This window comes from Oryza brachyantha, chromosome 12 (genome assembly GCF_000231095.2).
Source record: "Oryza brachyantha chromosome 12, ObraRS2, whole genome shotgun sequence".
In the NCBI taxonomy this organism is placed as follows: Eukaryota; Viridiplantae; Streptophyta; class Magnoliopsida; order Poales; family Poaceae; genus Oryza; species Oryza brachyantha.
In genome coordinates, this window is record NC_023174.2 from 15,363,959 (window position 1) to 15,385,221 (window position 21,263).

The window sequence follows — 21,263 nt, forward strand, 5'->3', positions numbered from 1 at the left end:
ATTGGAGAATGAATGGCAGGTTTAGGAGGTCAACGTCAATATTTTTAGCACCGAGACATTCAATGTTGGCACCAGACTTATGGGCGCCGAGTTTATAGAATTTATTTGAAATAAGCTTTTATGGAGAGTGTTCATCAAATATGTTTTAAAAAGGGTCAAATTGTTAAAATATGGTAAATATGTGTGGGCCTCCTATATAGGAGTAGATAATATTTGTAAATAGATACTTCCTCCGTTTTAAAATAAGTTTATTTTTCAGTTTTTAATAATTTAAATCTTTTTTGCCATTAATATTTTTATTATTATTAGATGATAAAATATGAATAGTAATTTACATGTCACTATTTTTAAGGTTTTTTTAATAATTTTTAAATATTACGGATGATCAAAAATTAGACGTACAAATCGAAAATTGTACGTGATAGAAGCAGATAGATAAAAGATAGTTTTTGTTATAGCTAGGTGCTTCTTTTCAGCAGAAAGGGCAGTTCTAACTGCCAAAGACTTTGCAGGGTGACAAAGGCTTTTGGCAATGTGCATTGGTGAGTAGTAATGGCACCAAGGAGTGAAAAAAGAACCTTGGATAGACCTAGCTATCTACCACTACACCTACATATATATAGCCTGCTAGGATCTATAGAGAGGGACCACCACCACTTGCATTGTAGAGCCAGTGACAGAGATATATATGTATGTAGAGGCCTGGTCCTGCATGCCTGAACAAGTGAAGGTGGTTATCTTGCTACAAATATGTGTGCATGGTGTGTACCTGATTGGAAAGCAAGGATGCATGTTAGGGTTTCTCATTTTTCTCTACAATTTGGCCTGTGTAGTTCCCAATTTCTTTTTTAAAATAACATATCGAATCTTTGGATCTAAATGAAGCATTAAACATAGATAAAAAACTAATTGCACCGTTAGGAAAAAATTATGAGACGAATCTTTTGAGCATACTTAATTCATGATTAGCCATAAGTGCTGCAGTAACACACGTGTGCTAATGATAAGTTAATTAGGTTTAAAAGATTCGTCTTGCGGTTTCCAAGAGAGCTATGAAATTCTTTTTTTCATTTGTGTCCCCCAAAAACTGTTCCGACATATGATTAAATGTCCGACGTGACACTCAAAAATTTTCTTTTCGTGAACAAAACAGTACCTTTCTTTCTTCTTTCTCCTTCTCTTGCCTTTGGCCTTTGGGATGTTTACATGTGTGTATATATGGCATTATGTGCTCCATTTCCAGGAGGAGAATCTTTGCCAGTTATGAACAGGTTGCTCAAATCTTGGCATTGATGAGACCTTTCATCTATGTGCAACATCACTAGCCAGGGCAGCTACTACCACCTCTCATCAGCTTTAATTACAGCTATACCCTGCTAGCTAGCTAGCTCAGCTCAACTGACCAAAGCTCTTACCATATACTGTACACGTTCTTCTACTTATACCTGAAGACCATGTCATCAAAATATAATACTTGCTTTTCGTTGCAGACTTGAGATGTGTAAGGCTTCTTGATCGTAGGATTTTACAGGATTTTCAGAGAAAATAGTTTAATTTTTTATTTCTCTTTAAAAAACTTTCAAACCGAAGAGACCCTAAAAATGCTGCAGTTATAATCATTCGACCATATAAGATTGAGATGTGTACGTGGAGGAGAAAGTGAACTAAGAACATGGACAATATATAGTGTTATATATATGTATAGTGTTATGTAATCTATATGGGTGGGACTTGGCATATGTGTCAAACTCCACAATTCTTATACATAGAGTAGAAAATAAAATAGGTCCTAAATGTATATAAATATCTCTCTTCCTCGACCTTCGCATGACTCTCATTCAAAAAGTAGTATATTTTATACTCTTATAGATAGAATATATGGCTATGGACTACTTTAGCAATTAATGTTATAAACAATACATTTATAATGTATAAAAGCAACTCATATAAGGACATTTATTATATAATATCTACTTCTATAGCACATTATGGATATCCCAAATAGTAACTCGCTCAAAAAAATAAGACCCTCCAATAATACACTTGATTTGTCAATATGTATAAAGAGAAAGATATGTTTAAAAACATATCAATACAATACCTTATATTTATTGTGTCAACATCTCACTATTATATACTTTTATCTATATGAGTTGCGTTAGATGATGTGACGTATGAATATATTTAGCAGCTGACTCACCATAATCTTTTCACTTATGCTTATGCTTTTTAAGCTAAAATTTGTTCATTTTCCAGCCTTAGCTTAGGAACAGCTATATAAAAGTTTTAGTTATAAATTATTTTTTATTTATAAATATCGTATTCGGTTATTTCTAAAATAAGCCAAAAGATGAGCAACTAGAAAACTAAAATCGTCCCTAGTTTCTGTAACCAAATAACTTCTATCCTAAAATAAGATAATTTTTGTTCTTTCTTCTTTGTCCTAAAATAAATTTATTTTAAAGCAATTATTGTAGTGGAGTTTATAAACATTGAGAATAAATACAGTAAAAGTAGATAAAATTAATGGAGAATGATTACATTAAGGTTTGATAAATTGGAGGGTATTTTAAATTTTTGTGTTTTTTGTTGGCATGTATGAGTTGAGTGCACAATGAAGTTATTTTGAAATAGAACGAGGACTGAAGGCTAAGATTACACATTGAACAAAAGTTAGCTAATTTCTACATATGCTGGAACTAGGTAACACCAATTTTTAAAGATGACGAATAAATTAATTAGTGTGGCAGTTAATTTGCCTGTCCCCGATGAGACTAGGGCCACGTCATGGAAAACGTAGTAATAGATTAGTACATGATTAATTAATTATTAATTATTTAAAAATATAAAAAAGATTAATATGATTTTTAAAACAACTTTTTCATAGAAAAATTTTATAAAAAATATACCGTTTAGTAGTTCGAGAAGCGTGTGTGTGAAAAAGAGAGAGAATAAGTTAATTAGGAGGGGCGGCGAACACGGCATAGCTAGTAGTAAAAGAGTTGCAACCATCAAATCCAGGTTTTGAGAAGACAAGAGCACCTCCTGGCCTGGAGTATCTCCATTTTTTCCTGCTTATACTTAGGGGTGAAAACGGGTCGGGTTCGGTCGGATTTCACCTTTCCCATATCCTAACCCACATTTTGCAATCGGGTTCAGATTAAATATGGGTATTATCGAATACAAATATAATCACGGATAATACCGGGTACAAATACGTACCAAATCGAATACGAACACTTACGGGTACGAATATTTATGCGGATATCAAGTCGAAACAATAACCATATATATTATATAGACAATAGCTATTGAATATTTGCATATACCCAAAATACGATAGTATTAGGGGCTAGCGGCATATTAATGTCTAATGGTACCGAAATAGTAGCAAAAGTAATAGTCCTTTAGTAGTACACACAGTCACACACCAAGACATGACAGTACAAATTGCAAAGTTGCAATTAGGTCACTAGCCACTAGGTACAGTACAGTAATACACTTGGAGCAACAAAAAACAGATTATGATCACATCTTCGAGCAAGACTGCAATAGAAGCCATGCATAAACAGAGTGCAATAGAAGCCATGCAATAGATTGTAATAGAAGCCATGCAATAGAAGACTGCAATAGACTGCAAAGACATGTTCCATCACAGCAGTCATAAACTCACGTAATTGCATTCAGATTTGAGAGGCACAAAATGAAGCCATGCATACTGGTATGACAACATAGCACCAACTGTAGGAATCAATTGCTTTGAAGCTCAAATGCTATTCACTTCTTCATCCTAAAAATAGAAAATTCAGATAAATACAATGGTTGTAATAATGATACTAGTTGGCCCATAGTTACCTTAATTCAAAAAGGAACTAACTGAACATTCATTCAAACATTAGAGAGATGAAAAATAGTAGTTTAACTAACCTCCTCATCCATATCTGTGTTACCACACACTTTATCCTCTAGTTGTGTATCCAACTCATCAAGAATGGTTGCTATCTTGTCTTTAAATTGAGCTAAAATTAAAATTGATAAAATGTGTAAGTAAACAAAAATGGGAGATGGTATAAATAATAAAATGGCACTGCAAAAATACTTACATTTTGTACATGCTCTTATCCAATCCTTGGTGCAAACTACAGCCTCAATGATCTCAGGATCTAAAGAACTACGAAAAGGACCAACAACCCGACCACCGGCACTAAAAGCCGACTCTGAAGTAACGGTAGAGACTTGAACATCCATTACATCACGAGCAAGTGTTGACAAGATAGGATAAGGCACTTGGTTGCTCTTCCACCATGACAATATGTCAAATTGTGCACCTTCACCTGTTGGATCAACCCAACGAATTGGCTTCTCTTTCATGTAAACCTCCAATTCATTTATATCCACTCCTTTAGTCCCAGCTACATCATCATACAGGAATTCCTCAATGTCATCGAGACCCAAATCACTTTTACCATGTAACTGATTTGTACTACCAATAGGTGCTACAGTAGTAGTTTTAGTTGCAATACAACTCTTATATGCCTGGAACAATTTGTTAACAGCATCCAAGACACGAGCAAGTTCTTTTTCACACTTGTCATAGTCAAGGTAGATCTTGTTTAGAAAATATTTTACTAACTTTTGCTTATATCTAGGATCAAGAAAGCAAGCCACAGCAAGAGCTAAATTGGACTTATCCCAATACTTGTCATACTTGATTTCCATTGCCATGGCCATAGAAGCAATAGATACATCAGCACTTGCACACCATTCTCCAAGTGCTAACTTAATCTCACAAAATTTCCACCAAAACAAGTTTGCTGTTGGATATAGACAACCAGAAAATATCATGGTGGCATCATTGAATTTTTCCAAACACTTGCACAGCGAGTCAGCCATATCCCATTCATTAGCACTTGGAGCACACCTTTCATAACTTCCCTCATCTAAGAACAAAAGCCTTCCTATAGTAGATAGCTTGTTTCAACATATGATATGTGGAGTTCCATCTTGTAGGGACATCTAATGGAAGCCCAGATTTGTTATCCAAGTCACATTCTGATGCACATTTCTAGAATTCCTCCCATTGCAACGTAGAGTTCTTCACAATACCAATAGTAGCCCTAATGTTCTGAACTGTATGTGCAATTATCTTCAACCCATCTTGAGCAACAAGATTTAATATGTGACATAAACATCTCACATGAAAGAAAGAACCATCACATATCAATGAAGGGACCTTACTAATGTTATAAAGTTTATTTAGCTCTTGCACAACCTCCCTAGCACATTTGTCATTTGAGGAAGCATTGTCTAGTGTGAGAGCAAATAACCTTTTCTCAATATTCATAGACATTACTCCTTTGACAAATGCATTTGCTAGCCTAGTTCCTATATGCTTCCCATCAATATGAATGAACCTAAGTATTCTCTTTTGCATCAACCAATTTTCATCAATCCAATGAGCAGTGATGCACATATAAGCTTTATTTTGATTTGATGTCCACATATCCATGGTTGAAGAAATTCGACTAGAGATAGATTTCAGTTCATCATTCAACACTTTCTTTTTAACTTCAAACAGTTGTAGTACCTCTTTCCTAGTGGTAATGTGAGACTTGAATGAAAAACTAGGTCAAAGAGACTTGATGAAGTCAACTAAAAACTCATGCTCAACTATACTAAAAGGGTATTCATGCATAATGATAGCCACGTAGAATTTTTCCAAGCTTGCTTCAGGATCATACCTGAAAGTCTAAACTTCACCCCTCACCTCAAGTTCTTGCTAACCTTTTTTCAGTGAATGAATGCGGTCCAAATGATTCCATAAGTGTTTTGTGCCATTTACTGTCTCTGCACCAAACACTCTACCACATTTCTTGCACTTTGCTTTCAGTTGCTTCTCTACAATACCAGTAGTTTTATTTTTCACATGGTCAATGTACTTGCTAAAATATTCTCACACCTTTGAGGTGCACTTCTTCTGTCTCTTTACTGCAGGTTGAACATCTCCAGAGAATTGCCCGTCATCTTCATCAGGAATAATAACAGGTTCTCCACTTTGACCTCCAGTGGCTGTGGCTTGCTCTTGTGGTACTTGTGCCACTAGTGCATTTGAAGTCGAATGACCAGTGCCAACAGCTGTGGTAGCGGTCGGAGAAGCTCCTGTGCTAGCACAAGTACTCATGTTTGCTTCACCACTAGCCATATTTATCCTGCAACCAAACATCACAAGACAAACACTAGTTCAGAACTAAGAAATATGTGTAGAAATCATGGTACTGCATATTGCAAAATGTCAAACCCATAGTCCAATACTCATAAAACCAGTGGAAATCACAATAGCTAGTGCAAACCCACATCATAATAATATTCAGACAAAATATCACACTAATCAGATAATATGAGTCCCAAAATAATGTGTAATCATGCAACCAAATGAGTTCTAAGTTCTAACAGAGAATCAGAGGATAATTTTCAGCCAACAAAAGGCACATCGGTCTAACCGTGCTGGGGACGGGGGGAGGCCGAGAGGAATGGGTGACGGGCTGACGGCACCTCAGGAGTCAGAATCCAGTGGGGGGAGGAGGGCCGGAGGCCTCGGCTGCTCGGTGGGAGGAGGAGGTCGGACGACGCCTCGGACGGGGGGAGACGAACACCGGCTCGGACGACGGGGGCAGGAGGCGGACGCCAGCTGCCCGGTTCGGACGCCGCCTGGGCGAGGGGAGACGGACACAGAACGGGGAACGGCGCCTCGGCGGTGGGAGGCGGCCGCCGGGCGCCACCTCGGTGGGGAGACGCGGATGCCGGACCGAAGGGCGGGGGATCGAGGCGGCCGACAGGAGGCAGAGGCTAGATGGACGGCGGAGGCTGGTGGCGGCGGGTTCTGTTTGGGAGCTTGGTGGCGGCGGGTCGATGCGAGTATGCGACGCCGACGATGTCCCGTGACTCCGTGAGGCTAGGGTTGTGTTTCTGTTCTGTGTTTGGACTATTGGGCCTTCAAACTTGATGGGCCGAAATCATCAAATGTCGCCCATTAAACCGGATATTAATCCAGGTATTATCCGGATAGTACCCGCAATATATACCGGATAATCCGTATCCGTCGGGTACTGCCCTCCCGAACCCGATCTCGTATCCGCCAAAAAATACCCGAATTTGTCCCGAATTAATATGGGCGGGCGGGCGGTCGGAAAATATCCGCCCCGTTTTCACCCCTACTTATACTCTATGCTTCCAAATCAAAATTTAGAAAGAATTTCAAACTTAAATTTAAAGTTAATTTTAAAGCTTTTTAGTGATAGTTTATTTTTTATATATGCTTTTAAATCACTAAAAGTACATATATAAAATTTATATTCATATGTTTTTTAATCACTGATAAACCATTTTACTCACACTTATTTTAAGAGAGAAGACATGCTGCACATCAACACACGTAGGGGTTGTTTGGATCCTCTAACTTTTTTAGTCTTTGTCAGATCGAATGTTTAGACACTAATTAAAAGTATTAAACATAGACTATTAGTAAGACCAACCCCATACTATAGACTATTTCGCGAGACGAATCTATTGGGCGTGTTCTTAAGAGCTTGTACGGTCTAATCTACATATCTTTTTCCACGCGTACGCTTCCCAAACTACTGAATGACATGTCTTCTGCTAACAAAGTTTATACGAAAGTTGCTCTAAGAATCACATTAATCTATTTTTGAAGTTTAAATTTATTAATATTTAATTAATCATATGCTAATGACAATTCTCGTTTTGTGTGAGCCATTATTTCCAATCCCAAACCATCCTTGCGAACGCATCCATTGAGCCTAATTAGTTCATAATTAGCGAATGTGATGCTACAATAAACATTTACTAATCGTATATAAATTAGGCTTAAAAATTTTGTCTAATAATATAATCTTTATTTATACAATTAGTTTTATTATCGATCTATATTTAATACTCCTAATCCAAATATCCGACATGGAAAGGACTTAAAAAAATCAAACAGCTTCGTAGCAACATGTCTACACAGATTTGTCTCATCTTCTTGGTGCCATCTCTCACACAGGTATCTCAGCACTGACTGCCCAGGACAAGCCTGCTGCTAACTGAATTGTATTATTAGAGCAGGTACAATAGCAGGCTATAAGCCAGCTATAAGCATAATTTAAAGAGATAAGAGAGAAGAGAGAAGATATGTGGGCTACTAATTTGTAGCCAGCTGCACATGGGCTCCAAAACAAAATACGTGTATGACATATGGGACCATTGATTGATGTTTTATAGCTAACTATTGTATGTATTGACTATTAGATTGGCTATAAATGAATTGGAGCTAGTATTTGGCTATAGTATTGAACTTGCTCTTATAAGCAGCTCTGTGTCCTACATCCATCCATGGATACCTCTCTCTCTCGGCATCACCTATACTCTTCTTCTTTTCTTTTCTTCTCTTTTCAACGTAAACTGATAAAAGGGGACGGTGTAGGTTTGCTAGCATGTACAGCATGCAATGCAATGCAGGCGGGGCATTGGAAGCATAAACTAGCTAGTTATGATCAGAGGAGAGTAGCTGGTGATCGATGCTACTGTTACGCATGCAAATGCATGGCACCACGTACTTTGATCGGTAAGGGCCTCTTCGTTCCTTTAGAAGAAACCGAAGGAATTGAACCGTTTTCTATAAGATTTCTGTAAAATTCCTATGAAACGAAGAGACCCTAAAAAAACGTAAAAAAAATGTACTCAATATATTTTATATTATTACTATAAGTTAATTTGGTTCTAGACCCCTCAATTAATGTATATGTTTATATATAAAGGAGTGATTGTTTGGGTTTCAAGGAAAAAAATAATTTATGAATATAGCTTTTATATATGTGCTCTCAGTTATCTAAAAGCAAATGTTAGAAAATAAAACTATAATAAAAAACACACAAAACCAACTTCACAAAGCCAACTTTAAATTAAGATTGAAAATTCAAAATTTAGTTCATAAACATAAGTAAAAGTGAAAAGATAAGCGTGTAAGTAGTCTAGATTCATCAGAACATATATATCTAAATCCAATGAGAAACAAAACAATGCATAACATAAAATGAATATATGTAATTTATATGTACATGAGTATTAGAATTGTATATGCAAGTGGGCAGGCAGATGTCATGGCTGTAGAAAGTTTTCTGTTTACTCCCTGCTGTAGGCCGGCTACGCTGCTTGTTGGTACCACAAGGAACCGCATGCATATGCATGTCTCTTCTGCCTGTCGTTTTGGTATCTCTAATATATATGATATGATGTCCGGCTGGTCTCTCTCTACACTCTATAATTTAATTTAATTTACAGGACCCTTCATCAAAACAGAAAAGCATGCAGTTTCTACGTACATATATATACATGTCGATCATTTCTCTGTGTCCAACAGACTCTCTGTATCCATAATCAAATGTATGTTTTGTTTCATGATATGCCCATGCATTACTTGTAACGGGCCTAAATGATTAAAGGTGTGATCCAGGGCGATTCATGAAAAAGTCAAACGGTTTATTTGTGACCGAAAAATAATTTATGAATAAAAATTTTATATACGTATTCTTAGCTATAGAAAAGCCAAGACTAAAAATAAACTTAGGTGAACCCCAAAATCAATTCTAAATTTAAGAGATTTAAGAGCGAAAATTTAAATTTTGGCTTATAATCATAAATATAAGCGAAAATGTAAGGGAGATAGTCTAGCAAAATTTAACTTTTTGCCACTCTCTTATAGATAAACGCCTTCTCTCACCAGTGTTGTTAGAGATATTAAACTCTCCAGATAAAAAGTCAGAAAAAGCTAAAAGCCCCGATAATCTACGGTGAGCTATATGTGCTCATGGGATGTTTTTTTAAATTAACGGGCTATCTAGGATGAGCTATATGGCCTTAATTTCACCATAGAGGAGGGAGGGGGGCTGTGAAAACATTTCAGGGCCACTTTGAATTAGGAACGAAAAAACGGAGGAATAAGAAAAATATAGGATTATGACAGAAATATAAGTGTAAAACAGAGGATTGTAAAACACAGAAAAAACGTAAGAACGAAGTTTGATTCGACCACAGGAAGAAACATAGGAATTTGAGGAGAGATGAAAACTCAAAGGATTTTTTCCATAAAGTTCTCTCTCTTGTTAAATTATTCTCCAAAATTTATATGGAAAGAGACACTCCATAGAAATTTCTTAAGGTTCATTTCTTTCCTTTGAATCAAAGAGGCCTCATCGATCACCCTCACCTAAAGACTGACAACCTGACTACGCTCCTGTTAAATTTCAAGCAAAACATCCTGCAAAATTCCTTGAGAGCAAAGCTAAAGATACAACCGGCAAGTTGGCTATTAGAATCTTTATAGCTTTCTCTAAGCCCACTTATATAGTAGTTAGCTAGTTATAATTAATATAGTATTCACTTATCTCTCTTACATAGTGTGTTGTTTTTTTGTGCCAGAGCTGACTATAAGCTTATAGTCTGCCTATCTCTCCTCCAATCTCTTCTTCATCTACGCATTTAGCAGACTTATAATATGCTAATACTTGCTCTCAATAGTTCTCAGGACCTTGGTTCATGTGCCAAACTCTTCTTTTCTTTTGAAAGTATTGATCCTGTGCTGGTTTAGATATAGCTAGCTGCAAACCTGCAATAGACTCCCTGCAGCAATGCCACATGAGAAGCCCTGCACTACACTGACCACTGCATGCTGCTACTCACATCTCTCTAGCTAGCCAGCACCAGCTACTAGTAGCACTTTTCTTTTACCAATGAACCCTAATTAATGTACAGTTGCCATACTGTATACATGTATATCTGTACACATACATACCCCCTACATCTATACTAGTATCATACTACATGGAGAGTATATGGAGCTAGTACACCTGCCTAGCTTGTCCCTGCATCCTCTATAAATGCATGCCCATCCATCCAAAAGACCCTTGCCATCTCCCTTTCTTCTTCTTCCTCCATCAAGCTCACTGATCCATCCATGAGTTCTTTGTTGGTACAAGATCCATGGCCATGAGCACAAAAACCCTTCTGCTCGCCATGCTCTAGTAGCTAGCTTCTTCAGTACTTTGATCCCCTAGCTGATGTCCATTAATTTGCTTTGTTAGGTTAGTAGCTAGCTTGGTTTAATCTCCCTTCCAAGGAGTGAAAGGTAATTAGTGGAGCCTGAATTATGAGTGAGATGATGGTGATGGTGATGATGCTCGTGTGAATGAGTGAAGCTGCCAGCATGATCTAGCTCTGATTAATCGGCACTGTTGGCATACAGTCGACTGAGTACTAATCGCCAGATCTGATGTATGCTTAATTGTGTGTGTAAATCACTGTTAGATCATGCATGACAGCCTCATTTCTTCACACTGTTGGGCATGCATGTGATGTGTGTATGCATCAAGGGGAAATTAAAGCTTGATTAGCTGTATTGTAGTACTGCTGCTGCAAGGTACAAACAGGATAAGGTGATGCATCTATGATCTATCTTTGCATGTTGCTTGGTTAGTTAATTACTCTGTACAAGCTTGATTAGTTGCAAAAATGCTGCAAGAGTACAAGGTACATGCAGGGGTAAGCTGTTGCATCTATCCATGCATGCATTTGCTGCTGTTATTTGTGATTAGTTCAACAGACTGGCTGCAGCCTAGTTAGAATTAATTAGCTGTTGATTTAAAATTATGTCAGATCCATTCAAGTTTCAAACTATTAAATCAATCTTCCAGGTAACAACAAATTAAAATTAAAGCAGTTGGTCTAGATTGTTGATAGTGTAGCTTAATTATTTTAGTGGAGCTATCAAAATGATACTAGATCACAGGCTAGACATCGATCAATTAAAAGCCTATACCTTCAACACTAGCTTGACCAGTTTATTTTATTTAGTTTATTCAACAAATCAACCTGCAAATTGCTTGCAGCTATTTGATACTCCTAGTAGCTAATTAAGTCTTTTGGCAGCTCATGTTGACATGTTGTGAGTACTTGCACATAAATCTGGAGCAAAATAGGATTCTTGTTTGGTAGTAAAATGATAGCTAGTGAAGTTCATGCATCAAACACTAGAATCATATGGGTGGTTTACTTTTTTTATGATCAATGTACTTCAAATATTCTATTAAGATACATATATAGGCATACATATATTGCAATTAGCTACAAGCATATATATACTAGCTCTAAGTCACAATAACATGTAGTACTAATGACTTGCCAATGCCGTCATTTACTAATGTTTAACACATCGGTAGGGACTAGGCAATAGATATGTTGTCATATACTCCGGCCATCTATTTTTATTATTTTTGATATCGTTGATTTTTTTATATAACTTTGGTATAAATATACAAAATTATAAATTATGCTTAGAGTATCATAGGTGATGAAGCAAATCAAAAAACATAATTAATAACTATATTTTTTGTAAATAAAATAAATAATTGAACATAAATTCAAAAATCAAACAAATCGAAACTAGTAAGTAATTTAAGGCATAAAACCTCATACTTCCACAGCATCATAAAGCTGGGCATGAGGATTAAGAAAATTTGTAAGAGATGGGAAAAAGGTCGTGATTTCTTAAGTACAAATGGAAGTGAGAAAATTAAATAGATATTGGTTGTGATTGACTGCAACGATGAGTTAGCTCAATAAATAGCTTCCTTTTAGGATAAAGGACAAGCGGTAGAAATAATCTCATTTTAAAACAGAGGCAGTTGAAAATCTAAGAATTCAGCAATAAGATTACAAATTACTGTAGGGGTGAGTTTGTGTCCAATAATTGTCATCTACACATCGCTAGTCACATCAAATGTAGAAAATAAGCAACATCAGTAAATGATGTGTAGATCTGCCACCTTATCGTTTCGTTTTTATAACTACTTATAAAAAATTTAATTTTAGAGTTAAGTTTGTAGGTTGTTTATGTCAGTTTATTTTATATTATTTACTTTTAAATCATTATATATATAATCAGAAATAATCTTTCATCTGCAAATAAGTCTGGTTTGCTTTGTAACAGCGGAGTCTATAAAGATCCCAAGCTATAGCCACACCAATTCAAGCAGCAGCATTGTCACTTTCTTTCGTCCAAAACTATACTGTAGGTCATTGCATTGATATGTGCAGGCCTCACACAGTGACAGGATGTGAAAACTACTACTGGCCTAGCGACGTACTGCACTACGTTTAACATTAATTGCATCATGTATAAAATCAGATTAATTTTAGAGTACTATGCATTATGTGGTGCGAACATGTATATACTTGTCGTTGGTTTCCGACCTTGTCTTAATTTGCTTCGAAAATACAATTCACAGCTGCTGCGTCGGTGTGGAGTGATGCGTGTGTTCCGTTAATTTCACCCTATCTATTAGCTTTGAGGGACTCTGGTGTATATTACTTATAGGATAATTTAATTTAGACTGTTGATCTAATTTTGGACGATTATGATTAAATTATACTATCAACAATTTTAGGTGTATTAGAACTCTGAGAAACAATTTTAGGTGTATTAGAATTCTGAGAGGGCAATATCATCTTTTTTTTCTGTGATAGTAAGTGGGTCTTGCTGGCTTTGTTTTATTCGTGCATAATGTGATAAAAAATAATAAATACAAATCTAATATTAATCAAAGTATGAAAATATCCTTTTAAATCAATGGACGAGATTAGTTCTACTGGCTGGCTTTGTTTTATCCGTGCATAATGTGATAAAAAAATAATAAATACAAATCTAATATTAATCAAAGTACAAAAATACCCTTTTAAATCAATGGATGAGATTAGTTGTACTGGCAGTATTATACTACAAGTAATATGCACTGAAACGTTGATCTTTAGCTTTGGGTTAGGTTTATAACCAAAATTTAAATTTTTAGTCTTAAATTTAAAATTGATTTTGAGGTTTTTTCACTGAAATTTATTTTCCAGCTTTACCTTAGTTCACTATGAACGCGTATATAAAATTTTTACTTATAAATTATTTTCTATTTACAAATATGCCGTTTTGTCTGTGTGATCCAAAGAACCCGTGAGATCTGACTTATTAAGTGCATTCATAATACAATAATTAAGATAATATTCATATAAATGAGCCGTTATATAGGATAGAGTTGACGTGGTAGGTGGGTACGGAAAGAAATAATGAAAACATGTTTTACATAAGACAGACATATATGATGAACGTTTTATATCTGAATTACTTGCATTACAATTGTGCTATCTGTGCAATTACTCCCACGACATGTAGGCGTGAGTAATCAAATTTGCATAGCAAGGTTCCTTAATTAATTACTATACGGCTCTTTGATGGTTCTTGATGAACTCTTATTTAATTGAGGATGTACTGCATGCTGGGATAATAATGTGTCCCATGTAAAAAAGTAGAGCAATTTTATCACTCTTCGAAAGGTAACAGATACTATTTTTTAAATGTAAATTTTGGTAGCTACCAAATTTTATGTTAAAATTATAGTATCTCTTGGTACCTACTCAATAACTATAAAATTGCTCAAAAAAGTAATATACATTTCATGATAAAGTTGTACTTTTGACTTAGAGCATCATCATTTTGCTTTTAAATTAAATAAAACATCTTATTAATTATTGAAAATAATTTATGGGTAAAACTTTTAGATTAGGATCCAATACGGTCGCTAGTGCAACTGCAACTCAAGCAGTTACACTAACACCATCCGATGAAAACTATCAATGGTTCAGATTGATGATCTACTACGGCATTACTTTTACTGTAGCCAAAAATAATTTGTATATATGTATGACCGGGAATATGAACTGTTAGATTATAGATGGCTCAGACTGCTTTCAGTTCTAGTTTCAACTACACCTAATCTCACTTCAAAACTTTTGTATACGTGTTCTTAGCTATCTAAAAGTAAAGAGTAAAAATAAAATATTAAAACCCCAAAATTAACTATGAAATTTAAGTTTAGAAATTCTCGTTTTATTATTTATATATATATATATATACACACACCACTGTTTTCTAATATTTGACAAACATACGTATATAAATCATATCAATGGGTCCAGAAAAATGAAAGAGACTGGAAAGAAGACGATGTGTATATACGGCTATTGTTTTCAGATTTGGTATAGATACCGTCCATACGGTATCCTCCGTGCCGTCTCTATCCATCTAGTTATATATAAAAAAAGGAGAGACTTTAATTTAATCGATTAATTAGTCTCATCAGGCCGTCACTGTCCACATAAATCGATTACAGGCTCCACGAGCAAGGTAGACGTCGACGTGCACAAAAAGTTCTCCTAATGCAACTCAACAATTTGATTAGCAATAATTATTTATGCAATGCAGTGAAGAAATTCACAATTTTCAGTACTTGTTTTATTATTAAAGATACTTTAAGTATATTATATATACAACTATTTAATAAAAATGAATGGTTAGCGGCTGTCCCAAAATCAACACATCATACATTTAAAGATAAAGCCAGTACTGTATTTTTTCAAATCAGATCGGCAATTTACTCTTGTGAATAGGGTGGCTTGGAATATCTTAGCAATAACAAATAAACATTGAAAAAATTATACCCCCTTCGTTCCTAAACTCATGTAACTTTCTACTTTAATGCATAACAAGTTTTAAATGATCATACTAATGTAAACTCAATACTTATGTTTGAGATGTAACACAATTTTTATGATACATCTCTAAGAATTTGCAAATTTTCTGAAAACAACGAGTGGCCAAAGTAATTCTTATATCCAAAGTGTTTATAAAAATGTTTAGATATAAATAGCGCACGAAGCGACGTTTTAATCTCATTGGATAGAGAGAGAAAGAGAGTGATAAGAGCAGGTACTATAAACCAGTTATAAACATATTTTAAAGAGATAAACAGAGGAGAACGAGCAGTGAGCTACTAATTTATAGCTAAGTACAGTACGGGTTTCAAGACGTAACGTGTGTATGACATGTGAGACCATATATTAATGTTTTGTAAATAACTGTTATATAAATTTACTAGATTAACTATAGTTAAATTAGAACTAGTAGGTAGCTATGCTAATGAACTTATCTAAGATGAGATGAGATGATGAAATGACAAGAGAAGACTAGAAGAGAGTTTCTCACACCACTTGTGTCTTCTATATATGTCGGCCGCCGTTTGCTGCTCTCTTTCTCCAACCATCATTCCCATCTCTATCTTCTCTTCTTCTTCCTCCTCCTGTCCTCACCCATGAAAGTTTATGGGGAATTGGTGCACCACAAGCTGGTGAAGCTGCCAGCATGATCTGATCGATCTGATGATGATCTACCACCTCTCTCGATCTCTCTTTTGTTCTTGATTGTGTTACAGATCGATGGATCGATCAGGTCATGCTGTAGTTTCATCTGCTGGTTGGGAGCACATCAAAAACCCTAACTTTATAGCTGGGTATGTATGCATGGATTAATTAACCAGCTAGCTATAGCTCATCAAGTTCTTTCAGGAGTTGCCTTGCAGATGAGATGATGGGGGAGTAATCTTGATGAACAGATGGGATTTCTCAAGGTGAGGCTGTCTTCAATCAATATAGTACCTGCTCAAGTTCAGTTTTTTAAGGCTGGACTAGCTAGCTGCTTCCATGGATTTAATTAGGGATCCTTGTTGACAGATCTCTCTGCTGTTTCTTAGCCTGCTCTTTCTTGATTAGTTTCTTCATGGACCTGTGTAGATTTGGATTTTACTTGAAAATTGAATCACTTTATATATATCTTGGATGTTGTGTTATCTGCCCAACTTTAATTTAACAGTGCTCCATCTGAATTCTGAACTCATCTTTTGGAGCTTGGAATTTTAGACCAATTCCCTTAATTCCTTGCATGAGATTTGGTATGTTTAGGGAGCTACATAGAAATACTACTCTTTGATTAGGTAGACCTGGTCAATTTTGCAGTTGTGCAGGTACATATGACATATCTGTATTAAATTGACACTCATAACCAACTGTCCCAACTATGGATTATTCATATCTTCCTGCTAATTGCAGGCTGTTTTCTTGGCTGATTAAATGGGATCTAACTCTTCTAGTTAGTTGTTTGGTTAGATGGTCCCTGTGTTTTCTAGTTCTTGACATATATTTGTGACATGGTTAATCTTGTTAACGGTATAGATACAGATACATGCAACAATAATTCTAATTTGCAGCAAAGTAAACAATATCCTTTTTTTAATCTTGTTTTAACCACTAATACATGTCTTTCTTTCTTTTTTGCATTCATAGGCTTCTACCTGGCAATTCCATAAAACATGTCAACCTTGGATATTCTTAACTTGACGCAATACATGTCTGTTAGTGATCAATAAATAAAAGTGTAGTATGTGCTAACTATTTTCATCAATGTGCCTTTGATTATTGTGATCTTGCCAGCAATAATGTTAGTGATGGAAATATCACCTGACCAAAAGGGGGGACATGATTAACCTTGCTAATTAAGTAACAAGAAAAGAGTTGGAGGGAGGAAAGAAATAAAGGAATAATGTGTCTTCTTGACCTGAAGACAAGAAGATTTGTTAATGGCTGCTTGCTTGCAGGATATGCATGCCTACCACAAACAAGGAGAGTTGGCACTACAACTGAATGAATGATGATTGCCTCTTGCTTGAAGGATGAAACTGCTGCCCATCTTTTCATGACCCCCCTTTGCATGCATTAGTGCCCACACTTTTCTCCTCTTTTGGGCTCTGTACTATGGAGATATTCACTCCATCCATGATCCATCCATGCATGTTCCATCATTTGTTGAGAATTTCTTTGCAGTATAATGTAATGACCTGTTCTGTCTGTCTTGATGTTTCACTTGCAAAGGAGGTTGTAGCACACCATCTCTCTCTTTCTAATCAGTTGCAAGTTTTTGTTGGCATCTCTAACCACCTCCACCCTCTCAAGGCCATGGCCATGGCTAGCACATTTGTCACCTAGCTTGCATGGTCCATTGGAAGATTCATGGGCCACACATACACACATACACACATGGTGACATTCATGCATAGCTCCAAGCTGCTGCTCTCCTTTATTGTGATTTGGTCAGCTAGCTGGTTTGTTACAAGATGCCCACAAGCTTTGTCCTTTCAATCAATGCGTTTGCAGCGCAGTGTGTGCAACTTTCATCTGCTGCCTGTACCATCATCTGTCCTCTTGCTAGCTTGCAAAAATACTACTAGTAATGACTAATCACATCCATCATGCTTGCAAATTAAGCTAATCATATGACAGGTGGCTAATTACCTACTAATTGATGATATGGTCTAGTAGTTACAGGCAAAGTTAATCTCTTCTTCTTCTTCTTCTCGCTGTCTTGTCATCGTTGGCGTGGAGTGCAATGCCGTTGTGTGGCTCCAGAAAGGTTGCCGGCTTTGCTGCCCTTCTTCTTCTTCTCCTCTCCATGTTCTTGGCTTTGGCTTCATCCTCAATCACCCTGTCCTTTTCTCCTCTTCCTTTTCCTCTTTACAGACAAGTCCATGGGTTCTGAGAGATCCTTCTCTTTGGATCTGTCGTTCTTCTGCTTTCTTGTTGTTGCATGAGAAGTCATTTGCAGATGAATCGCAAAGGATTACTGCATGCCGGTGTGGCAAATTAAACCTGTCAGGAACAGTGACTGAATTTGTAGTTCTTCAGGCTTTGGTTGTCTGAACTCAAGGAGATGCAGAGCTAGAGGGTCTAATTGATGATCCAGCTGCTATATTGGATTGGAAATTACTGAAGGTGATCAGTGTCTGCAAATGATACAGTTGCATCCTTTTTTTTTTTTGATCTGGTTTATGTGATGCATTACCACTGGACCAACAGAACATGCTTGTTCAGAGAAGTTCCTTTCAGATTAATTTCTTTATCAGCTTTAGATTCTGTTTTTTCTACAGGCTTTAGATTCTCCTTTTCTCTAGTAGGTAAACTACACCTGCATGTACAATAATATTCGAGCAGAACTTACACAGAAGTGCTAATTAACCTGCAGAATCTTCAACTAGTTCATGTTTCTTGTCCCATACCTGCATGGCTGCATCAGGCATTCAGCTGCTGCAGAATACATGTTTTTGGGAGCTCAATCAGGGAACTGTGTTGAAGGAGGCCCAATCAGCCCACATAAGAAAATGGGCCGAGCCCATGGTGCCCAACTCTCAATATGTTTGGGCCGATTTGCTCCCACCCTGACCATCTGGGCCATTTCTAGATATGACCCTCTGCACGGTGTATTTTTTGCAAAAATTTTCTATAGAAAAAATATTGTTTTAAAAAATCATATTAATCTATTTTATATTTTATAATGATTAATAATTAATTAATTATGTAGTAGTCTATTACTACGTTTTTCGTATCAGAGATAAGTTAACTTACACATACCATGCCGAACACGGCCTGAGCTGACCATTTTTTCTTTGAGAGAAATCCTCTACAAAGATACTCTGGATAGTTCAGAAAACATGAAACTTTCACCTTTCCAGAAGAAGGTTCATGCATTGTGAGCAAAACCAACTGATGTTCAACTGACTAATCAAGCTAGTTTCTGTCAGGTTAGTAAAATAGAAACATCCCTACTGAATAACTGAAGCATGGTATAGTAGTGACACAGTAGCAACTTAGCATGGTAGTTTGCACAAGCACTTGGGGTTAATATAATAATGGAATGATAAGCACATTTAAAGAAAGTAATAGTATAGCCAACTACTAGCTTCAATTCATCTATAGTCAATCTAATAGTCAATTTATACAATAGTTACCTATAAAACATCAATACATGGTCTCACATGCTATACACATATTTTGTCTTGAAGACCGTGGGTAGCTGGCTAGTCTATCTCTCTTCTCTCTACTCTTATCTCTTTAAAATATGTTTATAGCTGGCTTATAGCTTGTTATTGTATCTGCTCTTAGGACGGCGAAAACATGGACAAAATCTACAGATGGAGCCTCCAATCTGCACTGGAAAGCAGTCCTCGCCGCCGTCTCTCGAGCACAGTGATGGATGCTCCCAAGTTCCAACATGATATGCTGCTCCAAATGCCTGAATTTTTCTTCCCAAATCTGAACACCAACAGAAAAGAACACATGCACACACCTGTAGATCACTGTCTCTCTCTTCCAAAACCAGCTCTACTATCTTGATTTTTTTTCTCTTCAATTCGTCATTTGGAAGAACAGTGCAATCCAAAGAATAATTTATGCAGGTGAAGGAAAGAAACCAAAGACCAACTGCTACAGTAGCAGTGCCTGCATACGCAGATGCCAGTGCTTTTCTCGCTTTGCAGGACGACTCGGCATCCAATCCAATCCAATCACGTTTACCAAAAGAAGCTGCAGGGGGCTGTAGCAGCAGTAGCATCTCCTGATCTGATCATCTGAATGACCTGCCTGAATTGACCTGTCCCTCCCTCACACCAATTCTTTTTCTACTGCTAATAATTCATTCTGTATACTGGAGTATATTCCTGTTTCTTACTGAAAAGAAACCAATGTGTTTTTCCTTCACTTCTTGTCGTTTTGGCTCCAAGCTTTGTTTTTCCTTGGAAAAGGATGAATGGGGTTTGCAGGAACAGTTGTAATTTGGTGTGGTTTCAGTTCATGTTTTGTTCAGAGAAAGGATCTCAAGGCAGGAGCAAGTTTTGTGATCTTGCAGCCTTTTACTAAAGAGATGAGCTCTCACTTTTACTTTTACCGTTGCTGGCTGCCTTAAACCCCACTGTCAAAGCCTGAGATTGCATTGGATTCTGCATTATGATCATGTAAACATGAAGAGGAAAGAGGTTGCTGGGATGATCTTTAGTCACCAATCTCGAGCATCGAAAAGCAATCCACAGTTTCACATCATTCCATTTCTGAACAAACCGAATACCACCTTTTTCTATACGTTTTTAATCCAAAAAAAAATCAAGTTTTTAAGTTTGTAAGTTTGTCAACTTGAAATGTTTCGCACTTAATAGACACCACATTTGGAACACATAAATTTCATAAAAAACAGTTCAATTCCCACATCATAAATAGGACCGCATTGTTATTATGTCCCTACAGTTTGCATGATTGCATCATTTGGAGCATAAATCCTCTCACTCACCAAGACAGCAACAGTCATCAATGTCCAGAGCCTGAACTGCAAATGCAGCTAAGGATTCAACATCCAAGAACCATGTGGTCCTTCCAAACCAAATTGTCCATCCAACAGCCTTATTTAAGCTTGGTCCTGGAATTCATCTTCCCATCATCCATCTGCAGCTGAG

The 21,263-nt window shown here is 36.5% G+C and overlaps 1 long non-coding RNA gene across 2 annotated transcripts; it reads left to right on the forward strand.

Annotated features, from left to right (window-relative positions):
* Positions 1-16,205: 16,205 nt before the first annotated feature.
* Positions 16,206-17,835, forward strand: LOC107305474. 2 transcript variants are annotated; one of them, XR_001551676.2, is made up of 2 exons: positions 16,206-16,562; positions 17,275-17,835. It is a non-coding gene; the product is annotated as an uncharacterized LOC107305474 (long non-coding RNA). The 2 variants fall into 2 exon arrangements; XR_005812940.1 differs by having other exon boundaries at positions 17,586-17,835.
* Positions 17,836-21,263: the final 3,428 nt, after the last annotated feature.